A 24,381-nucleotide genomic window follows, 5' to 3' on the forward strand; every position below is an offset into this window, starting at 1 on the left:
GGAGCAAATCAAAAAGGCCTCTGAAATTGAAATTAGAAGAAAGGGCCTTCTCGTTTTCCCCTTCTAATACTGTATATAGAGTTTGCTTATAGAGTAAAAGTTGACTTGAGATTTTAGGAAGATGTGCTTCTGCCTTTTTACTTCCACTGATTCCAAAGCATAGGTTAATGTCCCCATGAGCCAGCTATCACTTTCTACTAGAACAATACTCTTTCATTGTTAGTACACATTATGGAAAAATTTCCAGCAAAACTAATAAACCCCTAAAATGCCAACAAGGCACTTGGCATCTGTACGGGGTCATGTTCTCCCTCAAGCGAAGGCTCTCCCCTGGTGCTGTTCTCTTCAGGCCATGTTTCTCTTGGCTCTATAATAAGACTTCACAATATGCCTTGATCTAGGTTCCTAACTTAAATATCCCCTTCCTAACTCAAATAATGAGCCAGTGAAGTTTTAATTCCTAGAAAAGCACAGGCAGGGTCACCATTTGCTGTTGTGTGCAGAAGAAACCCCACCTGGGGATGGCTCTGCCTGAGGCTTATTGCCCAAAACAAACTCCAGCTGTGTCTGGAGGCAGCGCTTACCTTCCTCCCCCTGTGTGCACTCTTCTGTGAGTGAGAAGCTTGTGGCATGGCCCTGGACCACTGGACCCCTGTCTGCTTTTCCAGGCTCACTTGTGCATCCCCTTCCCCTCACTTTGTGATCCCACAAGCAAGCCGGTCAGCTTTATGACCCTTAGAGCAGAAGGGAAAGTCCTTTCCTGCCTCAGGGCATATGCATAGACTATTCCTTCTGCCTAGAATGCTCTTTTCACCCATCTTCACCCTACTCTCTCCTCCTTATCCTTCAAGTCTCAGTTTAAGTATCTCTAAGATCTTCACCAAGACTTTCCATGACCCCTGCACCCCCATCACTCTTACAGCTAAAAGAAATATTCCTGTTAGATGCTACCATCACTCCATTCTTTTTCTTCATAACATGTATCAAATTTGTAATTATATGTATGTTGATTTGATTAAAGTCTGGTTCCCTCTCCAGACTTCCAGATCCATGAGGTCAGGGGCTAAAATTGTTTTACTCACAATAGCACCCATAACTTGGCATACGGAAAGCGTACAAACAGTAAATGCTAAATAGATATTAAGGGAGCCAGTATAACACAGTCGTCAAGCACATGGACTCTGGAGCCAGACTGCCTGGGTTCTGACACTTAACTAGCTATGTGCCCTTGGACAACTAACTTAATGTCAGTTTCCCCATCTACAAAATGGAAATAATAATTGTACCACCCTGATGAGGTTGTTTAAATAACAAAGTGAGTAAATATTTGTAAATCACTGTATTACATGCCTGTTAAACGTAAATTGGAGTCAAGCTATCAAATACCAGGTTGCCCTTCTAAAGAGAGCAACTAAATGAACTTCCAGGTCATAAAATTCTATAATTTACACCTATTAAATTAGAAGACATTATTTAAAAATAATACTCAGTGCTAACTATGCTATAAATGTCTCATATATATCATTTACATATAAATGTACATTCCTATGTTACTGGTGGCAACGTAAATGATACTACCCTTTTGGAATCGGATAATAAATTTTAGGAGTCACCAAAATGTTCCTGCCTACCTAGAAATACATGTAAACTGGAAAGAAAACTTTTTAAACTATAGTTAATAAGTAACACTTCAGTACTAGTAAATAATGGATTTTTAAAATATGGAATGTTTAAGTACATTTTGAAATGTTAACTCTAATAATAATCAATTAATGCTAAAATTGTAAAATTTATAAACATGAAAAGTGTTATGACACGTTTAAAAAAGAAAATTCAAAATTATATCTATGCTATGATCATATGACAGTATATGATCTCGTATAATATACTATTTTAATCATACACATATATGTGTGTGAGCGTGTGTGTAAAGACAAAAACTAGAAAGAAACATGAAAAAATAATTGATATGCTAGAACAGTAAAACTCTGCATATTTAAGATTTTAAATTATTGTTTTCCCAGTATGCACCCAGCTTCCCATACTAAAAGGTGTTATTAAGGTGATTTATTTCACATTAATATATTTTAAGAGGCTAACTTTTTAAGTTAATGTTTCATATACAAAAAGTAATAGATGATTTGAAGTAAGGCAAGTTTGCTATCTACGTAAAACTTATCACAGCCTTTTTACACACACAAACAGGTAACTGAAAATTTAAAATGTGCTTCCTTGGTCAACAGGAAGACAGGCTCTTGTGACCTATCTATAAACTGACTTTAGATTCTGGAGATAATAAAGATAATGCAGAAAAAGCCATTTAAGGAGGGAGTATTCACCAAAAAGTAATTCTCCTGGATGCCTCTTCACCTTTATCGGATCTCTGGTTCATCTCTGTCCTGGTCATTAATTGACAAAGATTGCCAAAGGCCAGCTCAGGAACAAGAGAGGTAAGTGACTGAGGAAGTTTATTTAGACTGGTAACATGGATAGGAGGTTGCAGAAAAACAGGTAAGACTGAAATCAGAAGGGTGTAAAGCAAAGTTACACAATGGATATGTTTTAGAAGAAGGCAAATCCTGGGGTTCAAAGAAAAGGGGTCCAAGATGATTGAGAAGAAATCTATGAAAAAGTTACATAGATTTGATAATTCTGCCTTCAAAGGTGGAATTCCCTTCCCCTCTTCCCCCTGTTCCCGCCCCCGTTTTTAGTTAACTTTAGAAGTCTAAAATATAAATTAACAGCTGGGTAACCACGCAATGGTGTTGCAATGTAAAGAAATTTTAACCCAATTACCATCATGTCAGCATTTCCTTTCCAGTTGCTGTTAAATATGTTGCTCCTCTCCGCCGCGTCCTTCCTTGCAAGCTCTCCTCCCTTGCCTGGTGAGTCACACATCTTGCTTCATAAATTATACTGTTATTAGTCTCAGGCACAAGGGACTGATGCAGGCAAAAGCAAGGGAGTTGAGAACCTCGCTGCTGCTAGTGACTCACAGAGGAACCCGAGGTCAGGCCCTGATTCTGTCTCAGGTTTTCCCACTGGAGAAACTGGAGGATTGGCTGGGTGCAAAGCCCTCCTGTGCACTGTGGCAGGTTCTGCAGAAGCTCCCCACAGGCAAAAGCAAGGGAGTTGAGAACCTCGCTGCTGCTAGTGACTCACAGAGGAACCTGAGGCCAGGCCCTGATTCTGTCTCAGGTTTTCCCACTGGAGAAACTGGAGGATTGGCTGGGTGCAAAGCCCTCCTGTGCACTGTGGCAGGTTCTGCAGAAGCTCCCCACTCACTTAGCCTCAGGTCAGGAAGACCACCATACAAATCGCAAGCCTGCAATTTAAGAATTTTTTAAAAAGAATGCAGTGCTACATACACTGCCTCAAGTAGCTCACTGTCTTTCAAACACCTGAAAAAGAAAGAACCTTGGCCCTGGAGTCAGACAGCCCGTTCAAGGGCCAGACCTGTCAATAGCTAGGTCTTGGACAACTCAATCTCTGAATCTTCGTCTGAATTAAATGGTGCTAATTCTACCTACTGCAAAGACCTGCTGTGGATTAGAGTGATTAGGTATGTATGTACTTTACCTGAATACAGTAAAGTACAGAATCAGTGTTATGTAATGATACTATCTTATTATCCTGACTTTATTGGGTAGGGGCAAGAATCCCATGTCAGGCTGGTTTAAATAATAAGATTAAATGCTAAGTTTAAAAAGATTCTCCAAGGGAGAGGAATGGGACATCTGCTCCTTCACAGCTGCCTTCCCGCCACTATTTCCACATCTTTCACTACTGGGAAAAGATAACTGGTTTCATATTCTTCTTTCAGTAAAGGAAGCCCACATAATGGGCAAAAACTCTGCTAAACAGAAAGTCCAGAGACAAGTCCTGGAGAGGCTGTCCTGCATAGAGTCACCTAGTTCCAACCTTCCCAATGATCAGACTCACCTGGGGGGATGCCCAGACCTTCCCCCCACAACACACTGGGATAGAATTTCAGGACAGGACGCGTAGGAACCCAAGGCCTATTGGCTTGTCAAGAATAGATGTTTGGGAATCTGAATGCCCATCCTACCCCTTTCCAGCTATATGACCTCATCTGTAAAACAGATATAATGATTTTTATGTTTGTAAACTCTAGGTCAGGATGAAATGAGGTCATGTGTCTAAATCACTTTGTAACGCTCGGTGTATAGTAAGTGCCCAGTAAGCTGCAAGTGTTGGTACTGTGGTCACTATTTACATTTCCTCATCAATGGCACTATGGATTTCCAAGTGGCATAACAGCCAGCCGTCATTCACTAATTTCCTATAATACCCTGATCAGTATTGAGGTTACCCGACCAAGTGTTGGTGGCAGAGCAGCTTTTCTGAGGGATAATCCATTTCCTTGACAGGGTAATTCATTTCCTCAGTGTCAGCAGGATTTCTTACAACACGGTAGTCGTCAGGGGCAGTGTCACCAAAGGAATCTCTTATGAAAGAGAGTGAAATCTATAGAAGGGTACAGAGCCACACCTTGATCAAGAAGGAATCTGGAACATCTGTCTCACTCACTGATAAAGAGGAAGCAAGTTACTTTTAGGGAAGGACTTGGTGTTATTAGAGAACTGATGAAGAAAGCCTCCAATTTTAATATTTAAAATATATGCTTATGAAGTGTTTCCACTGCAGAAGGAAACATCCCTTAGAAAAGAACAAGATGACAAAGATTCCCATAATCTTCAGATGAGGGTGAGGTGCAGTGGGTGTGAGAACCTAGAGCAGAGGGCAGGGAAGCAGTGAAGGAGTACAGAAAAATAATCTCAATTACACGTTCCCAACAGTTTCCTTCTTTAACTCAGAAATCATTAATAAATAAATAAATAAATAAAAGGGGAGATTTCCCCCTGGCAAGAAGTGCTGGCATGAGATTAGGAAATTGGGCACCTGCTGGGATAGTCACTGTTTCCTCCTCTGAGCAAACAGGGATGGGTCATCTCCCTTTCTCAGCCCAGCCTCTCCCTCTGTCCATGGCCACTAGCTCTTGCTATTTACTCACCAAGAGTAAGTAACTCATAAGATCTCAAAACTGAAAAGAACTAGTCATTCCTATCTAGCTCTATCTAATGCAAGAAGCCCCTTAAAGAAAAAAAAAAATGCATAACACCCAGATTTTAAGTAGATAGGGGGAAAGACAGAGACACCGAGACAGACAGAGACATAGAGAGACATATAGGGTATCTGCAAAGTCTGCAACATAGACAAAATATTTCATTTATTAATTATACTTTTGGGGGAGATTAATGATTAAATCCATGGCTTTAAATTTAGGCATCTTTTGGGATTTCCCCGGTTGTCCAGTGGTTAAGACTCCGTGCGCCCAATGCAGGGGGCCCAGGTTCAATCCCTAGTCAGGGAACTAGATCCTGAATGCTGCAACGAAGATGCCACGTGACACAACTAAGACCCAGCACAGCCAAATAAATAAATATATTTTATTTATTTTATTTTATAAAAAATTAGGGATCTTTTGACTGCAAAAGTATCTGGAAGAAAAAACATTCTGGGTATATTATACGAAAATGTAACATATTTTAAAATAAAAATTTCCCTAGGTTTCCAGACTTTTCAAATATACATTCTTTTCAAAAGGGCATCCTTAAATTTCTGTCCAATATATATTTATATGATTTTCATTTGTCTCTGATTTCTGCCATTAGCTGTTGTGAATCAGAGAAAACACCATGCTGACACGTACCAAGCAAGGTACCAGGTCAGTGTCATGTCAGGCACAGAGCCAACTCCCGTTTCCCTGGTCGGGGGAAGTCCAACATGTGCCATGTGATCTGCTGGCTACTCCTCTATTGATCTTGATCTGGGGTCTATGGGTTTCTAAGCCTTCTTTTTAAAATCTTCTTCTCTAAACTAAGACTTATTGGGTATTTCCTCAGATTTTTTTCTGCCAAAACATACAGTTGCCATTAGTGCTACCATGAATGACTAGTCTGATTCTGTAAAGCAGGACCACATGTGAACCTAGATGAAAGTGGTGGAACTGGGGTTGGGTTGACCCGCAGGGCAGGTTGCTGGCTCCACATGCTGTAAGAGAGGATTCAAGTTCCCCTGTGTCATTCATGTCAGTGAAATTTAATTATAAATGTCTTAAGGTTAACCAAAAAGAAAAAGATGCTCTGAACGTGAACAAGAGAATCATGATATTCAATTTCTACTGCATGGAACAGTACAGATCCAGAAGTTATATTATTTTACCTGTCACATCCATACTAACATTTAGGTCTCTATATATTTTGAGGTTAGAAACAAGGTTAATTTTTTTCCATATGGATATTCAAATGGTCATTCTTTCCTTATATTATCAATACTGTCATAAATCAAGGGTCCAATATGTATTGGAGTAAATGTGTCCAATATGTAAAGTGGAGGTTTATTTCTGGAATTTCTAGTCCATTTTATTGGTCTGTTGTGCCTTTGGCTTTAGTATTTTTTTTAAAGTTTCCTAGTTGATTCTTACTTTCAGCCAGTATGGAGAACCACTACCAGCTACAAAATTAATTAGTAGATCATGACCAGAAATTTTATAGAGTGGAATGGAATAGAAGAGAAAACATCAATACATATCAAGTATTGTTTTGTGAAACTTTTATTCCAGTTAATGTGTGTGTGTGTTCTGAGTTGAGATCTAAAAGTATTTACCATCAGTGATCATTAAAAGAGGTTTGAAAACCACTGCAATAGTGTAATCTGTGAAACAATTACTTAGGAAAATCCAACTTGAATATTATTTTACAGTCATCATCTAGTAATGCTCTGACGTTTTCTCTTCCACAATTGGTTGTAGACCAGCATTCCACAAAAAGTGTATTTCCATTGGAAACAAGTCAGGGAAAGTCAGTTACAGCTAATGGAACAGGAGGAGCTCATTATAAGCCCTGTAACGCTGACCCAAGGTCAGAAGTGACAGTGAGCCTGTGGGAACATCACAAATGAAAATTGCGCATCTGCGCAGTTTGAGATTTGCTCAGCATCAGCATATTTTACATTTTTAATCAGATGGCAAGCAAGAAAACAAAATTTGAAGGGAAGAAATTGAAGCCAATTTAGTTATTAAATGATGTCAAGTCATCTTCATTATTGAAGAAAAAGCTCTCAGAATTTTTGCTTGAATCTTGAAATAATTATTCTTCAGCCTGTGTCAGGATCAATCTAACCAACAAGTATTTATTGACTACCTGCTAAAGTATGTCTGGCAAATGAATCAAAATAAAACAAATAGGGCTTCCCTGGTGGCGCAGTGGTTGAGAATCCGCCTGCCGATGCAGGGGACACGGGTTCGTGCCCTGGTCCGGGAAGATCCCACATGCCGTGGAGCGGCTATGCCCGTGAGCCATGGCTGCTGAGCCTGCGCGTCCGGAGCCTGTGCTCCGCAACGGGAGAGGCCACAACAGTGAGAGGCCCACGTACCGCAAAAAAACAAAATTAAAAAATAAATAAATAAAAGAAATAAGACTTGTTCTTGAACACAAGTACTCTATAAAGAACAAATGGATTGTGGCATATGCTTTTTCCTCCCTAATCACTTCATTTAAGAACATGGAAATATAAATAAAAATTATTTCAAGTCCCTTAATGTAATATTTTATCTCTTCATATAACCTAAATATATGCATTAGCTGTGAATTTTACAGTTTTCCCATTAACGAGAATTATGTTTGGTGATTATTTCACAATATATACAAATATTTAATTATTATGTAACAACACCTGAAGCCAGTATGTCAATTATATCTCAGTTTTAAAAAAAGCTAGAAAACTGCTTCCATTTCTCCCTTCTCCAGGCCCAGTGACCACACGTCACATGTTTCAGAAGGCAGAGCTACAGGATGGAAGAAGGCAGCACAATCTATGACAGGAGAACTAAACCGTTGCTGCACACATGCAAAAAGTATGTATCTTTTGATTTTGTTTTTATATTGTGCACATGCACACGAACGTGTGTGTGTGTCTGTGTAGTGTGTGTATGTGTATGTCTGTGTGTATCTGTGTCTATGTCGTGTGTGTGTGTATGTGCATCTGTGTGTCTGTGTGGTGTGTGTTTGTGTGTACCAATACTGAGCAGACAAATTTGGAAATTTTGGTTAAATGTATTAGTTTCCTGGTATTTCCTGAAGATAAAATTCAGGGAAAAAAAAAAGGAAAGTTTCCATTGAATTGGAACTTCTGTAAACGGAATGCCAGCTATGCGTAAGGCCTCTGGTCTGTTCAGTTCACACTCCTTAGAACGCTGTACAGATACCCTCCACAGACTTTCCAGCAACCAGGTTGGCAAAAAAAAAAAAAAGAGGAAATGGTTTTTTAAATGAACCAAAACCCTTTAACTTTATATTTGAGCAGCATGTAAACACTCCCTGCCTGAGAAATTTTAAATCCTCCTACTTGGGAAAGGGGAAATGTGTCTCAAGGTCAAACTCCCTCTCACACAGCCCTCTTCTACTTGTTAATGGGCTTCCTCAGACTTTAAGGTCTGATAATAATGAAATTTGGAAATAATTTAACTGTTTCAAAAATACAGCGATTGCTGAAGTCCATTTACAATGGAATGTCTGTCTCCTATCCACAGAAATTCCTGGGGAAAGTTTAGGCTGTTACAGTGTTGTATAAGGTCAAAGGTTCTTTTTTAAAAAAATATTTATTTATTTTGGCTGTGCTGAGTCTTAGTTGCAGCATGCGGGCTCTTCGTTGAGACTTGCAGACTTCTTGGTTGTGGCATGCATGCGGGATCTAATTCTCCAATCAGGGATTGAACCCAGGCCCCCTGCCTTGGGAGTGTGGAATCTCACCCTCTGGACCACCAGGGAAGTCCCAAGGTCAAAGGTTCTTTTTTTTTTTTTTTTTTTTTTCTGTACGCGGGCCTCTCACTGTTGTGACCTCTCCCGTTGTGGAGCACAGGCTCCGGACGCGCAGGCTCAGTGGCCGTGGTTCATGGGCCCAGCCGCTCCGCGGCATGTGGGATCTTCCCGGACCGGGGCACGAACCCACGTCCCCTGCATCCGCAGGCGGACTCTCAACCACTGTGCCACCAGGGAAGCCCCAGGTCAAAGGTTCTTAATCTCTCCATCCACGTGCTGTTTGATGTTTTTATACCTAAGCCCTAATTTATTCTAATTAGGCTTTTAACTTAGTTTATATTTTCATCATTTAAAATCCTTGCTATAAGACACAATCTTAAGGCAATATATAGTATGGCCCATAAAATGATGAGACTGATTGTTGCACTGGGCTTAGGAAAGTAAGTCCTGCCACTTAAGAAAGTCTTCTTTCAGAGTGCCAATTGTCTGGTCTGTCTGGGATGACACAAAGATTTCTTCAATCATTCTGGGTCTACCAGCTAAATAAAAACAAACTCACGATGTGTAAGACCAATAAGGTCAGTGGTATTGTGTGTGCAGGTGTCTCCAGGAAAAGGAAGAATACAATTGCATTTGATTCCAGAGGGAGCTTCCCTGTGTTCCTCTCCTATCTCTCTGCTATGATCTGCAGTTCATTGGGATTCAAAGTTAGGGACAGATGCCGAAATGCCATTCCTGATGCCAACTGGCTTACTTAACTCCAGGCTTTTAGCCAGTAAATAAATCAATCACTCTTGTCCTGAATCTGTCTTTATAAAGGTATATTATCTCCAGTTCAAGCTTTGTATTGCATCCCTAAATTCACACTATGAAGGCCTTGGAAAGCCCAAGGCTCCTGAGTAGATGGCCTGGGGCCCAAAGCAAATGAATGGTTGCCACACTATACTCTGTTCCATGAGTTCTTGGAGCCAGACCCTCCTCCCACATGCATCCTGCCAACAAGGTTTCTGCTATGGCTTTGGGAGCCCAGGAAAACTCAGATGAACTCTGTGTGTGTGTGTGTGTGTGTGTGTGTGTGTGTGTGTGTGTGTGTGTATGTATGTGTGAATGTGTGCATAAAAACACATCTTTCCTGACCTCTAACTCTGAAATGATTAGCACAACAAACTGACTTTTGTAAAACAAGTATCTGATGTTCTTGCTTTTTGCCTGATTTTACTATGCTTTAGGGGAATCTTGGCACAGGACTTTCACTACCCTGTTTCAGAGGCTATGTCAAAGCTGGATGGTAACCACTATAAAGGATCTCAATAATTACAACGTGATATTCAAAGAAAGTCAATCACACGATGTTATAATAAACAAGCACCAGGCAGCTCCATGAGGGCAGGTTCTTGCCTCCATTGTTCACTGCTGATACCCCCATGCCCAGAACAGGATCTAGCATGACAAAGCATCAACAAATAATTGGAGAAATGACTACTACTTATCGAAAGCCTACCATTTTTCAGTCATGCAGATGACACACTGCATAACTTGTCTCTCTATTCCTTATAACAAACAATGCCATGTGATGGACGTTATAATAAATAGCTTATAAATAAGGAAAGTGAGGTTTGAAGAATTTCACTGACTTGCCTAGGTCACATAATTAGTAACCAGGAAGGAGCTATTCAAATCTAGGTCTGTCTGCCTTTCTAGCCCATGTTCAGTCCACTTCATCATGCCTTCACCCCAAGAGTAGAAGCAAATTATAGATTGGCACTTGACCTTGCTATGACACCAAATTAACATATTTGCATATTATTTTGGATTCAGAAACATCTCCAGGTGACAAGGACTCTGTAAAGGGCTGATGGAATACAATAGGAGAATAGAAGGCTCCAATCATATATATATATGATTGTATATATATATCTGTGTGTAGGAAGGCAACAGAGTTCTGGCTTTCTCACTTCCCTATTATACTGCTAAAATCTCACTGAGCCTAAATATCCTTATCTGAAAACTGCATAAGATGAGTCTTGCCTCACTGAATTAAATGGGAAATGCATATACATACAGCAAGAACCCAATAAGTGCAGACTATTGCTAACCCAGAATTATCTTCAGACTTATATAAATTTGATTGCTTTTAGAAAAGACAGAATATTTTTAATGGGAAGACTATACAATTACTGTCAGCATGAACATATGCCTATTTTCCCCTTCAAGAATTTGTCCCTTTGTCCAGCAATCCTACTGATGAAATTTTAAGTGGAAACCCCCTTTTTAAAAAAGGCTTGTAGGGGAGAGGAATGAAAGGTGTTTAAAGTCTGAATCCTCACTCATGGTAGAGAAGGACCTTGGACATTATAGATTAATGAATAAATTAATATTCATCATCTGGTGAGTCCCAAAGGTTTCTTTCCTTTGCTCTGTGTAAGACTTTTCAGGAAATAAAATTGCTTAAAAGAACATCTTCACTAAACATGGGTTAGAAAAAATAAAGTTTTGTTTTGGTTTCGTTTTTCTTCACAAAGCTGGCAGTTTTAGAATTAATCACCTAATGTCTTCTGGACATGACATTTAGACTATCTCCCTTAAGACAGAACCAGCTTAGAAAACCTTCTTACTGTGAGATGAGCAAATTCTGCCTTGTTCCAAATTTAAGACATTCTGAAATGGCTTTTGCTATGCTGCCTGGAGATCCTCGGTCACCCTTTGCATTTCAGCTTGAGTCAAGGCTTTCCAAATAAACCAAGCTATGCCGATTGAGCGTTCAGCCTCATGTGATTTCACTCTCTGAACAATTCTTCCTGTCCCTTCAGTGAATCAGTTTAAACTCGCCAAAGAGCAAGTAATACAAGTTAGAAGTTTGAATTCAACATTTACTCTCCACTACTAAAGACTTCTGTAGTAAAACTCATCAAGCAAATGGCTTCAAAGCTCTCTTTTCTGTATCTCTCCCACAATCAGGCCAAAAACAAACATTTTCATCATTTCTCTCTCCCTCTCTCTCTCTCTCTCTCTCTCTCTGTCTCTCTCTCTCTCTCTCTCTCTCTCTCTCTCACACACACACACACACACACACACACACACACAGAGCCAAGGCCAACTTGGTTTTGAAGTTTCTCAAATAGTAACAACATCCACAAGATGATGCCTACCTTTCTGAAACTTCAGTCCACAAAGATGCCCCTTGGTTGTGAAGAGACAGAGCCAGACTCTCGGTGCTCCAGCCAGCTTTGTTCTCATCAGAGAGCAACACACCTCAGCTCTGTGTAAGCTCTGAAATTCTTTCAGAGACCCACCCTCTAAAGTTGCAGGTCAAGATTTCTGACTGAGGGCAGTCAGTGACGTGAGGCACAGCTACTGGATGGCACCTTCAGATTCTTTCCTGATGCAATGTTGTTTCCTGTTTGACCACATGGAGAGGAGAAAACTGGAATTCAGTGGGACATCGAGTCACAAATGCATCAACTGCTTCATCATCATTGCATTTCAGTGCACACAGTCATTAGTCAACTACTGAACAGGATAGTCTTGCTGTTTGTATTAAAAGGAAGGGGTTTATGTGGCAGAAAGAGACCTGCAACACTGCTGACAGCCCTGCACTATCCTCTGAGCTAGTCTGACAGCCGTAGTACTCTCCAGAAGCCTGGAACACAGGCAGGGCTTTTTGCTAACTAAATCACTACCACCAGCACTGCACCACAAAACTCATTACCAAGGAGCATCAGTCTCAGAAATGCAACTTTTCCACCTGTTTCCTAGCAATTGAAAAAGAAAACCCTTTTTTGAACCATAAAATGACCAAAAAAAGAAAAAAATCAGATCATCTTTTCTTTTTAGAATAGTTGGATGCGATTCGCTTTGTTTTTATTTGTGTCTCAAAGAACAATCATCACAGACAAGGAAAGACAAATCTATTAGTAGCACAATATAAATGTTGTTTGTCTGCTTGAGACACTTCAACTTTAAAGGCAAGTGTCCCTCATTTTATAGTGTTTATTTGAGATGTTGCACCTTTTGGGGCCATTTTCACTTTCTCTTGCCTGAAGATGAAACTGCTGCAGGCGTGGATTATTTAAAGGTGCTTTGACAAGAAAACTTCAACAAGTTTATTCCTGTCCGTCTTATGAGCTGAACCTTGCCTCCCAGGAGGTCTGGGCAGGAGGTGCTGCCTCCTCTGAATGCCTGATTCGAAGCTCTTCTCATTGGCTGACTTCAACTGCTGAAAGACAGCTTTTTTCTTCTATCAGCTTAATAGCTAAGAGCAAATTAAAAGCTGACTAGAGACGGAGAAGGGGAAACGCCAGTTTCAAGTTCTTTGAAACTCCATAGTTTCTCAAATTTCTCTAATGAATTCAGTTCAAAGAAGGAAGCCTGGTCAAGGCCCTTTCACTCAACACTTGCTCACTCAGTTCTCCTAGGCTGTTTTTCTCTACCCAGACTTTCTTTTTTCTATTAAGGTGGTCATAAAATTTAAAGCTCATCTGGCAGGTGGTGAACTTCCAGCAGAGTGGGCACTAAATGCACAGATTGTGGTTCAGACCCTCATCAGATCTTGCCAGGAGACTATGCAGAGTTACCTCACACTATCCATTTCTAGTCTATTGTCTTCTAACTGCCACCAGACTTATTGTAATAGGCAAGAACAAATCTAACTTCATGTTGGATCTGTTTCTTTTTCTTTAAACCTTGTATTCTATTGCTTTGGCTACAAGTTAAGAATGTTGCCTATAGCCTGAAATATACAGGATAGCTCATTCACAAGGCTCTGACCTTTAAATATATAACACTTTTCCATTCACATGGAGATAAAAAGTTGCAGAACAGAGAATAACATTTGTCTTGTTGGAAGTTTATAGGATCATTGTGACTGGACCTCTGCAAGGACAAAGGATTCTGGCACCAAGAAACTGCAGAACCAAATGCACCCCCAGTATAAAAGAAGCTTGAATTCTAACTCAGGGAAGATGGTTCTTTGGGACACTAGTCCACTATTTTCTTGGTCTGCTGGCTTTCTGAATAAAGTTGCTACTCCTCACCCCAACAACTCATTTCTCAGCTTATTGGCCTGTTGTACAGTAAGCAGTACGAGCTTGGACTGTGTAACATTATCTTCCCAATTAAGTTTTTTTTCTTTATCATGTCTCTTTCCCCTGCTGATAGAGCTCCACCAGCCACCTTTTCCTATAGGTCTCCTTAGCACAGGCGATAGCTACTCCTCCAGAATCTTCTCTTGTCTCTTCCCACTACCTTCCAGGCAAAGCAAACAGGCAGCTTCCATGCCCTTCCATTGACTGCTCTCTGCCCTCTCTGAGTGATGAAAGTCTGACTCCCCTGCCAAGTCCTGCAGCTTTCAGCCCTCCCTGTTCTGTGTTTATACCTATATTACAATGCTCACTCTACTATTACTACTTAGCTGGTTCTGTATCTGCTTCCCCACTACACTGGGAATCCCTCTGGGACATGCCTTACGCATCCTTATATTCCTGGAGCTTAGCACAGTGCTGAGCTGTTCAATACTTGTCAACAGTTAACACTTGTCAACAGTTAAATTGTGGGCATCAAACACTCAATTTCACTTTGCAGATATCTGGGGAAGAGGATACTCCTGAACTCTACTCTGGATGCCCTTTCTCAGAATTAAACAAGCCAAGAGTGTTGTAGGACCACATTTTTTTGTTTGTCAATTATATAACTAAATACATGTCATCTACTGATGAGATACAATGTTCAAATCAAATATGAAGTATTTATACATAGCTCAATACCTTCTCTATCATTAAAAGAATTTCACATCTGCTGTATTTTTTGAGTCAAGGTCAAGGTGTAGTTCCTCCTTCTTTAGAGACAGATGAAAAACCTATGCAACAGGGGACAACAGCTAGAGGGATGGAAGAGAGGAATTCTGGAGGTTTGCTAGTTGTGACTTGGGGGAGCTGTGAATTGGGGGAACTCCCAGACATGTAAGCCTCATGTCTGGGAGTTCCTCTGAGGAAGATAAATAAATATAAACATGGTTCTTTCCAGGACTCCTACAGTAATGCTTTTCTTTTTCTCTTTTTTTTTCTCTCTTTCTCACTTGTGCTTCATGATAAATGTATCAGTTCATTGCTAACAGAAAACAGAGAACCTGAAGGAAGCATGATAGAGCAAGATGCATGTGTGGGTGTCACTTCTAGGCGATACTTAACTGTTTCATTTTATGAGAAAACTTTAGGAGTTAAGACATTGAATCAGTTTTATATATTTGAATCTACATTATGGATAGTAAATCATTTATTAAAATCTTAATGATCATTGCTTTTTAAAAAGTGAATATTACCTCTGACAATTAAATGTAGGCAATTAAGCCTGATAAGAGTGGAGAAGTTTCGAGGGGAGCAATAGGGGGTACATTACAAAACTGATGCGTTTTTACACACAGACCAATCTTGTCACTAAAGGTTACTAAAGTATATAAAGGATATTTCACAGAGTAAAAGAGGGGCAGGGGATAAGAGCAGTGTGGACTCAGGTAAATCCAATCAAGATTCTGGAAGGCTACTTAGGATCTCAGAAGAGGAAAACAGAGGAAGCAGGACACAGGAAAATGGACTGTGGGCCCCAGCAGGAAGCCGACTAGACATGGTGCCACAGCTCTGCTAGCAAGGAGCAGAGGGTACACAGCTGCACGTGGTGTGGGTGTGGAGGAACGGGAAGTGGGGCAACTTCTGATATTCTAAGCTGCATGTTATGTTTGACACTGAACCTTAATCTAACTTTCCAGAGAAGAAAATATAAGTTTAATAGAACTGATCTGCTTTTCTCCTCAAAGGAGAAAATCCCTTCCAAGAAACATAATGAATACAGTTTTGGCCATGTCGATCTTAACCTAACCAGTCAAATTTTCTGAGCTTTTGCTATCAACAAACTCTGTTTTCTTGTAATGTTTCATCTCATCGTTTTCACAGAGTTTTCAAATGCAAAGGTTTGCTCAGAGATAGAAATACTAACTCAAAATGCTACCAAACCGTGTATTCTTTAAATAGGTATATGGGAAAACTCATATGGGATATAATGAAACAAGGAAATGTCTGCACAAATACCTACACCGATTGAAAAATTGACATAAAATAGTCCCCTTGCCTCCATGATTCAATCTCCACAGTAGATTACAGACTGTAGGAACTGAATTGTGTCTCCCTTACCCCAACCACCAGGGTCCACACTTTCCCTGGCCCAGTGTTGCAAGGGTCCCTGACAGGTGATTTGAGAGCCTACTTCGTGAGAAAGTGAGGAAACTGAAGAGAGAATCGTCAGAACTAAGGGTTCTCCTGCACTCAAGTGCCCTCCCTTTCCCAAAGCTCCATCCCCTCTCCTGCTTTGTTTCCCCTGGTCACTCCTCACTATCTCTTACTTCTTTGTTTTACTGTCTGTCTCCCCATTAGAATGGCAGCTCCATGAGGACTGGGACTTCTATCTGCCTTGTTCACTGCTGAGTCCTCAGGAGTCCAAACAGTTCTTGGCAGAGTGGACACTCAGTGCTGAGAGAGTACATTCAGTTATCTAGCTATTTACCATTGTAACTTCCTCTCTACCACAACGGGTAGTTACTTTCTCAAAGGTAATTCACTGGGCTTTTTCAAAATTGAAAGTCGGCATTTGTGTGTCGAGAAGATGGCCAGTTCTACTTTGAGCTTGTTAGGAGAAGGGGAGAGTCTTCCCTTGAAGACTTAAGTCTGTCACATATTGAGTACTTGAAGCAAAGGAACTTTAGAATCCAGCTGGCACATTCTCTGGGAAGGCTGTGGTGTCACGTGCCAGCCAGATCACACATCTCCACAGCTTCGTTTACCACCCCCAGTGATGGCCAGCAGATGGTCTCTGCCTCAGTGATGGGGCAGGCCACATCTCAACTCGCCTCCTGCAGAAAGGTTTTGTTGCTAAGCCCCAGTGCCACTTTGTGCTCATTATGTGATCTTATTCTTATTGACTGTGTGAGTCTAGACAAGTCATTTAACCTCTCAGTTCCTCAGGTTTCTCAACTGCAAAATGGGGAAGACAACAGCAATACCTTATAGAGTTAGGAAAACATTAAATTAGTTAATATCCATCAAAGCACTTAGGAGAGTACCTGGCATATAGTAAGCACTCTGTGAATTTTAGCTATGATTATAATAATAATTATTATTAATATATTTAATCTATAGGTTTTATTCCTATGTTTATTCCTAATAGACTTTATTTCTTGCACATAGACTTAGTTTCTCCAATTAAATCTTGAGTATAAGGACTGTATAAAGTTTCCAAGTAGCACCCATTACCATTCTCTGAACAGAGTATTTGTTATTCAATGAATAAATACTCATTCAGCAAGTATTTATTGGGTTCATACTAGTGCCAGGCACATCACATTATGTCTTTTGAAGGAGCTAAGGATCTCAAGAATAACAATATAGCATGACTGCCCAAACTGACACAGATGCATACTCACACAAATGAGCAGAACTGTTCACTAACCCTATTATACAGAGTGTAGAGGGAAACAGACACATGTGTATGTGGTGTGGGTCTATTTATATGTTCTACCCAGGTACAAATTGGGAGGATAGAGGAGATGGACTTCAAAATTTATTATTTCATATCCTTTGTGCATGCAAGCATAAGCCATGGATTTTAAATGAGGAGTTCAGACTACACAGTATGGCATCAGGAATCAGACTGGAGTGGGCAGATAAACTTTTCATCCTCAAAATCATTAATCCCATGATTATCTCAGTCTGTGAAGGCTGGACTTGGCAGCTTTAACATCTACAGTCCCTTTATCCAGCATTGTGCTGGGCATTCCATGTGCTTTATGAGTTGCATCAGCACTAAACAGGTAGGAAGGAAGAGGAGGTAGGAAGAAGATGAGTGTTTGAATAAATATCTGGGCCATTGATACCATGTTATGTGTGACTAGACCGTAAGGAAACAAAATGCCCCTTATCCATCCATCCATCATTCATTCAACACATTTATTATATAAGCTGCTTGAAACACAAAGATGAACACAAGACCCCTGATCTCAAGGAGCTTACTGTCTATCTTTTCCCTCCCATTCTCCCTCTTACCCCATACCCTACATGCCACCTGCCGACAAAGAACTGGGAGAAGATGTGCTTGGCAACCTGAGACCCCCAAGGATGGGTACCTCTCTTCAGCTTATGAATTTTGGGGAGCAATTTTTTAAAAATCAGGATGGAGTGCTTTATGGAAAACAGAAGCTGGACTAAATTTCATGAGATCAGTAACTAAGACTCATTCCCAAGAACAAGAACTCACACTTCTGCCTCCTTGTTAATAAAAGACTTTGTTACTCCACAGGGCATTAGAAACACAGACAGGCTTGAGGTTGGGAGTGAGCATGTGTAGTTCTGTGGCAGTTGAGCAGACTTGGTCACCCTTTAGTCATTTCCAGACCCTCCTAAAGTGGAGTTCTAGGCCAAAGGCATTTCCCCTCATCAGTTGCTTTTGTGCCACCAAAGCATCCAAAGTGACCAGAACATCCTGGTGTAACTGAAAGTGGTGCTGAGGTTCCAATCCTGAGGGCTGCTTCCTGTCCCTTTCTGGTCTCTGAGGGAGAGCTGCCCTCCTGCTTGCAGCTACCAAGTACTCTGAAAAGACAGCCTTCAACAAAATGCTTCCTTGCTCCAGAACTTATGGCTTCTTTATGCTGGTTACATGAAATCTAACTTCCATGACTATCTATTTCCTAACCTCTCCTCCAAAATATAATCTCCACCCAGGCTATCCCACTTTACTCTCCACTGTACCCCAATACAAATCTCCCCTTGGCCTGAGCCAGTGGCTATGCGCATGCCCCACCTGTGATCCCTCCTTATCCCAGCCCCACACATTTCCTCTGGGAAACTTTGCCTCTCAAATCAACCTGAATCAACCTTTCTCTTTACACTTATTATCCAGATCACACCATTAGCCCCATTTTATGTGCAGCCCCATTTTTTAATAGTAGTACAGAAAATCCTCCTGTAACACAACTTGATCAGTATGTGCCTTGTCTCCCCTAGGTTGTAAACAGCCCATGAGCCTAGAAACACTACCAGATTCATAGGAGACCCTCAATAAATATTAAGGATCTGATAATACTCTTTCCCCCATGTTTTAAGCTATATGTACCTTCTGCTGCTGCTCTTCCTCCTTCCATGGTATTTTCATTCCTTCAACAATTATTTATTGAGCACTTCCTACGTGCCTGAAAATAGGAAATCACAGTGAACAAGGCAGCTATGGTCCCTGCTTTCTAGCTACTTAAGAGTCTCAAGCTTTGGCTATGGCTGGAAAAAGCAAGTACATTCCCTGAATGTCCGCAGTCATTTACTCTCTCTTTGTGGGAGACTATCAACAGATCAGCTGAACTACACAGCAATTGCTGGGGTCTAACACTTTGAAAGAGACTAAAGGGATATGAGCAAAATACCACATACTAAGTTGATTATAAAATGCCCCTCACTGGCTTCTCCTGAGACCTCAAATAAGGAAAAATAATACCCCCTCCCCCTTTTTTAACCTCTTTTGTGTTAGGCTGGTTTTGAATTAGAAATTCAGATGTCACATAACTTGTTTCACTGTTAGGTGCTGTTTGAAAGTGTTCTATAGGAAAAGATGACTTCTATTCGCTTATTTCATTTAAAATAGATGCCTTACAATTTCTGTGGACTAAACCTGCCAAATATGTTTCTCTTAAAAGAAACCAGTTTCTCTTAAAAGTTGCTACTCAACTACACAACCTTTCCAGGTATAAAAATCGTTTTACTAAAAACTAATAATACGTATCACCAAATGTTTACATGAATAATTTATAGTGTTCATTCATTCATACATTTATGGAATTCCTATCATAGCAGTTACTACACCAGTAAGCATGGTTAAAATAAAAATATAATAGTTTGCTTGATCACGTTAAACTGTCTGCAAGGTCCATTTGCAAAATAAAATACTAGCCATTTACAATTAAATGTCTGGCCTAAACATTAGAGGATAAATTGTACACTGGGAAATTAGTTTCAACAACTATAGTCCAAACTTATAGTTATTTAAATCCTTAAAATCAAAATCAACCAACTAATCATTCAACAAATAAATACAAATACAAAATATAAAAAATAATTATTACAGTAAGATTTAAGAGCTTTAAATTTTAGTCAAAAATTAAAAACAAAAATCTTTTGGGCCTTGCCTGGTGGTGCAGTGGTTAAGAATCCGCCTGCCAATGCAGGGAACTCGGGTTCAAGACCTGGTCTGGGAAGATCCCACATGCCGTGGAGCAACTAAGCCCGTGTGCTACAACTACTGAGCCTACGCTCTAGAGCCCGCGTGCCACAGCTACTGAGCCCACGTGTCACAACTACTGAAGCCCACGTGCCTAAAGTCTGTGCTCCGCAACAACAGAAGCCACGGCAATGAGAAGCCCGCGCACCGCAACGAAGAGTAGCCCCCCCGGCCGCAACTAGAAAAAGGCCGTGTGCAGCAACGAAGACCCAACACAGCCAAAAATAAATAAATAAATAGATTAAAAAAAAATCTTTTATCAAAGCTGAAAAGAAAAATATCTTTCAATAGCAAAAACCCTTTGACCTCAGATATGCTCTGCATCAAGTTTTCAGAGAAAGTAACATCATAACTAGAACAGACCAGAAAACACTCAGACTGTTCAACGTCACCACTGGCTTTCAGTAAGGACAATGTAAAGCAAAGATCTTCATATGGTCACACATGGTAACAACAGACATAACCTATAAATCATGCATATTTTCACAGTAACAATGATGGCTTGTGGCTTCTATAATCGGCAACCACCAGAGTGTCTGATCTCATATATTGGAGCAATTCTGCCATTCCATTCCTTACACATCAGCAATGATCTATAATGAATGTGAAGGATCAGATACCCAAATACATGCCATGCTAATACCATGTAAAGTAAATATCAAACATGAAGCTAATTAGGGCAGAAATACCATTTGACTCTTTCATAGTTCCAATCTTTGCAAATAATTGTTATCAAGATAGATTATCACTACTGCAAGGGTACTTTGTATATATGTAACATATTTGTCCTGATCTAAACCTGTAACTTAATTTTTAAAATGTAATTCACAATAAATACATTTTGCATCACAACCTAGTACAAATACACCCATAAATATATATATATATAACTGAAACCAAAGTTTTGCACAACAATACTTATCCATACTATTTTTGATGTACTCTATTGTCTATTCTAGTCTAATCTTTTAGAAAAATGCTGGTCTGGACTTACTAAATTGGTTTACTGGTCTATTAATGGATTATGAGGCACAATTTACAGTGCCCAAACCAACCTAACTGGATCGACTTACCCTTTCTACAACTCCACATACTACTTAGATGTTTCCTCCCCTCATTTCAGTTGATTTAAAGACATTTTCTGATGGGGTAAAAGAAAAATTGGAGTAAGCATCAAATATCGGAGGGTGATTTAGGCCTCCAAACTATGACTATGGGGAATAGGATGGGTGCCTTTTTCATTTTTGAGGTCCCAGCACCCAGATCTCATACTGGGTCTAGGCACATACTGGGTCCTTGATACATTATGTTGAATTTTTAGAGTAAATAAAAGGGTATTGTTAGAGTTTGTTTAAAGTCACATAGGGATAATAACTTTCACCTGAGAAAAAGCCCACACAGAAAGATGTCCTGGACAGGAGTACAAAGCCCACAGTGGCCTGTGGAATCAAGTCTAGGCCTTCAGTCCACTTCCCGACAGTCTCTGAGGTTCCCTTACTTCGAACTCGGCAGAAATCTGGGCTTGACCTCTACTCACCTGGGTGAGAAGATGGAGCCAACCCAGCGATTCACAAAAACCCATGAAGGCAAAGACAAAGGCAAAGATGGAAACCTGCTTGGCACTGTAGCCCTGGGACGCGCCTAACTGACTTTGCAAGGCCTGATAAGCAGGGGCTGCAGCAGGAGGGGCACAGACTCGGCCTAGGACGTGGCCTCGGCCTGCGTGGGGACAGGTAGCCGGACCCGGCCTCGGCCTGGGCGAGGAAGGGGCCCGGTATACAGCCTGCGTGGGGACAGGGGCACAGCCTTGGCCTGCGTGGGCACAGAGACCCAGACTCAGCCTCGCCCTGCGCAGCGACGTCTCCCGGCGGTGAGGTATGGCCCGCCCGGTGCACACCGGCCGCAGGGCCCCTGAGCCGCATCCTTCCCACGCACCTTTCTCCTCCTTCGTCCTGAGGCCGAGGCTCCAATCGCTAAGTTGGGCTGGGCGGTCAGCGCAGCGGTGCATCCTGGGACGCGGGCCGCTCGAGGCCTGAGGGCGTGGGACCCCTGGGTGGGGCCGAGAGGGAGCCCCAACAGGCCACCATGCTGCACCGTAGTAACAACAGCTTGCTTTTGGTGGCAGGAATTTACCTGGGCCGACACCTCTCCTCCTAATAGGCACACTGACCTCGTAACACAGGCATGTAACGGAGGAGCTAAGTAACTTGCCCAAGCTACACAGCTCGTACATAGCACAGCTAGGGCTCGAATCTGGGTTTTTCGTGAGTCCAAACCCAGTGCTCTTGCTACTCAACTACACAACGTTTCTAGGGGGAAAATAACATTGTAACTGGCCTATAGACTGTTCACAATTCGGGGGGTAGGGAGAGGAAGAGGAAACTTCTAGAATAATTACATAAACCCAGGTCTGCAGTGATCTCTCATTACAAGGTTGAATTAACAAAGATAGATCATAAATAGAAGACAGATAAAATGGGGCAATGAAAAAAAAAACCCTCCAGTAAAAGTGGGAGTATTATTCCTCTGAATATTTTATTAAATATAAACCTATGAAAATCATTTATAGAGAAGATAGTATAGTGTAGTAAGGAAAACAGGCTTTGGAGCCAGACAGCCCTGGGTTTAAACTACGACTCTTCAGCTTATTAACTTTGGGATGTGTGACCTTGGGCTTTTTAATAGTCCTTTTAAATGCTATTTTCCTCATGAGTAAAATAAGGATAATAATTCCTCCTTGCAGGGTGTCCTGAGGATTAAATGAGGAGAAAAAAAGTCTAGAAAGCATTTAGCATAATATCTGGAAAAATTAAGCACTCAGAAAATGACAGCTATTTTTACTATTTGAGTGCACAAAAAATGTAGAAAATGTTCTTAATAATGAGCAACTTAGTGATTAAGTCTTATTAAGTGCTAAGTCTTAATTAGTTCTCCATGAAATAAAAACAAAAAGGCATCAAGGAGAGCTCAGGATGAGATAAGAAAACAAGGAGCTGGGATGCAGGTAATATATGAATAGAGATGGATGAAAGGAGATTTCAAGGAAGTAGAAAAATAACCATAATTTAACACCTGCTTTGGAGGTGATGATGAGCTGAACTGACATTGAGGAACATCAAATCAGGTATGAAGAAGGAAAGAGTTCAGATATTCCACCAGAACACTCAGAAAAAAGAACAAAGATGAGGGTGTTAAGAGAGGAAAGTAAGCATGGAGATTAGAAAGCAGAAACTCAATCTACAAATGATGATTTAAAAAATGAAATGTAAAGAATACTGAAGGAATGGCAAAAGAGAACCTAGAAAACATATCTGGGATGGTATGTAAGACTCATCTTGTTCTAGGCAAGAATACTCAAAAGAGAACCAGACGTAGTCAGAACCTCAGGAAATTTCTGGATTTCAAGGACAAGAAATTATTTTGGATGCATCCATCAGAAAATTAGTTAACCTAAAAATAATCAAATGAGGATGGATTTAGCTTTCTTCTCCAGAAGCTAAGGATAGAAAACAAGAGCAAAATGGCAATGGTTTAAGAAAAGTTGTAACACAAAAACTATTCTCAAACAAGTTGTTATTCAGGTCAACAAAGGAATGGCAACCAAAAGACATTCCGATATATGAGGTCTCAGAAAATATATCCCCCTTCCTGGAAAAATTGCTGAGAGACATACCCTAGACTTCCTTCTTGGAAACATTACCCGAGAGGAACCAAAATTGAGATTAGTTCATTGGACAGATTGTGAAACAGAGTTAAGACTAAGTAATAAATAAATATAATGGTTATAATAAAATGGAATGTAAAAGGAAAAAGTAAAATTGGGAGAAGCTATATAATGTACAAATTTTGGGGAAACAGCAATTTGGTTTATGAATTCAGATGAAATTAACAATGGCCAGAAAACTGGAGGGGGCAGGAAAAGTGAAAGTGAACTAAATTTGCATATAATGGAGTCTACACTTATGGCTTCAGTCTTGGCTTTGATGAAAAAGGAATTTTCAAACATTTTTTTGAAAGCATAAAAGGTAATGATTTGTATAGTTAAAAAAGTAGGTATGTTTTCCAAATAGCTACAAGACTTAGTACAAATTATTAACAACCCATCTGCAACCCAAGAGTAAACAAAGGAAATAACAAGAAAGAATAAACTGTAATGGCAAAAATGTAATTTATGACAAGAAAAATCATTTTAAGCTTAAAACTATGTATGCTATACTTCAATAAAAAGGAACAA

General features: G+C 40.4%; 1 protein-coding gene across 1 annotated transcript in view; it reads right to left on the bottom strand.

Annotated features, from left to right (window-relative positions):
- Positions 1 to 12,151: 12,151 nt before the first annotated feature.
- LINS1 (lines homolog 1) overlaps positions 12,152 to 24,381 on the bottom strand; it is a 42,313-nt gene continuing 30,083 nt past the window's right edge. Inside the window, exon 8 of the transcript XR_009562887.1 lies at positions 12,152 to 12,240. The gene's annotated coding sequence lies outside the window, so the exon portion shown is untranslated. The remainder of the gene's footprint in view (positions 12,241 to 24,381) is intronic.

The sequence above is a fragment of the Globicephala melas genome, chromosome 2, assembly GCF_963455315.2.
Source record: "Globicephala melas chromosome 2, mGloMel1.2, whole genome shotgun sequence".
In the NCBI taxonomy this organism is placed as follows: Eukaryota; Metazoa; Chordata; class Mammalia; order Artiodactyla; family Delphinidae; genus Globicephala; species Globicephala melas.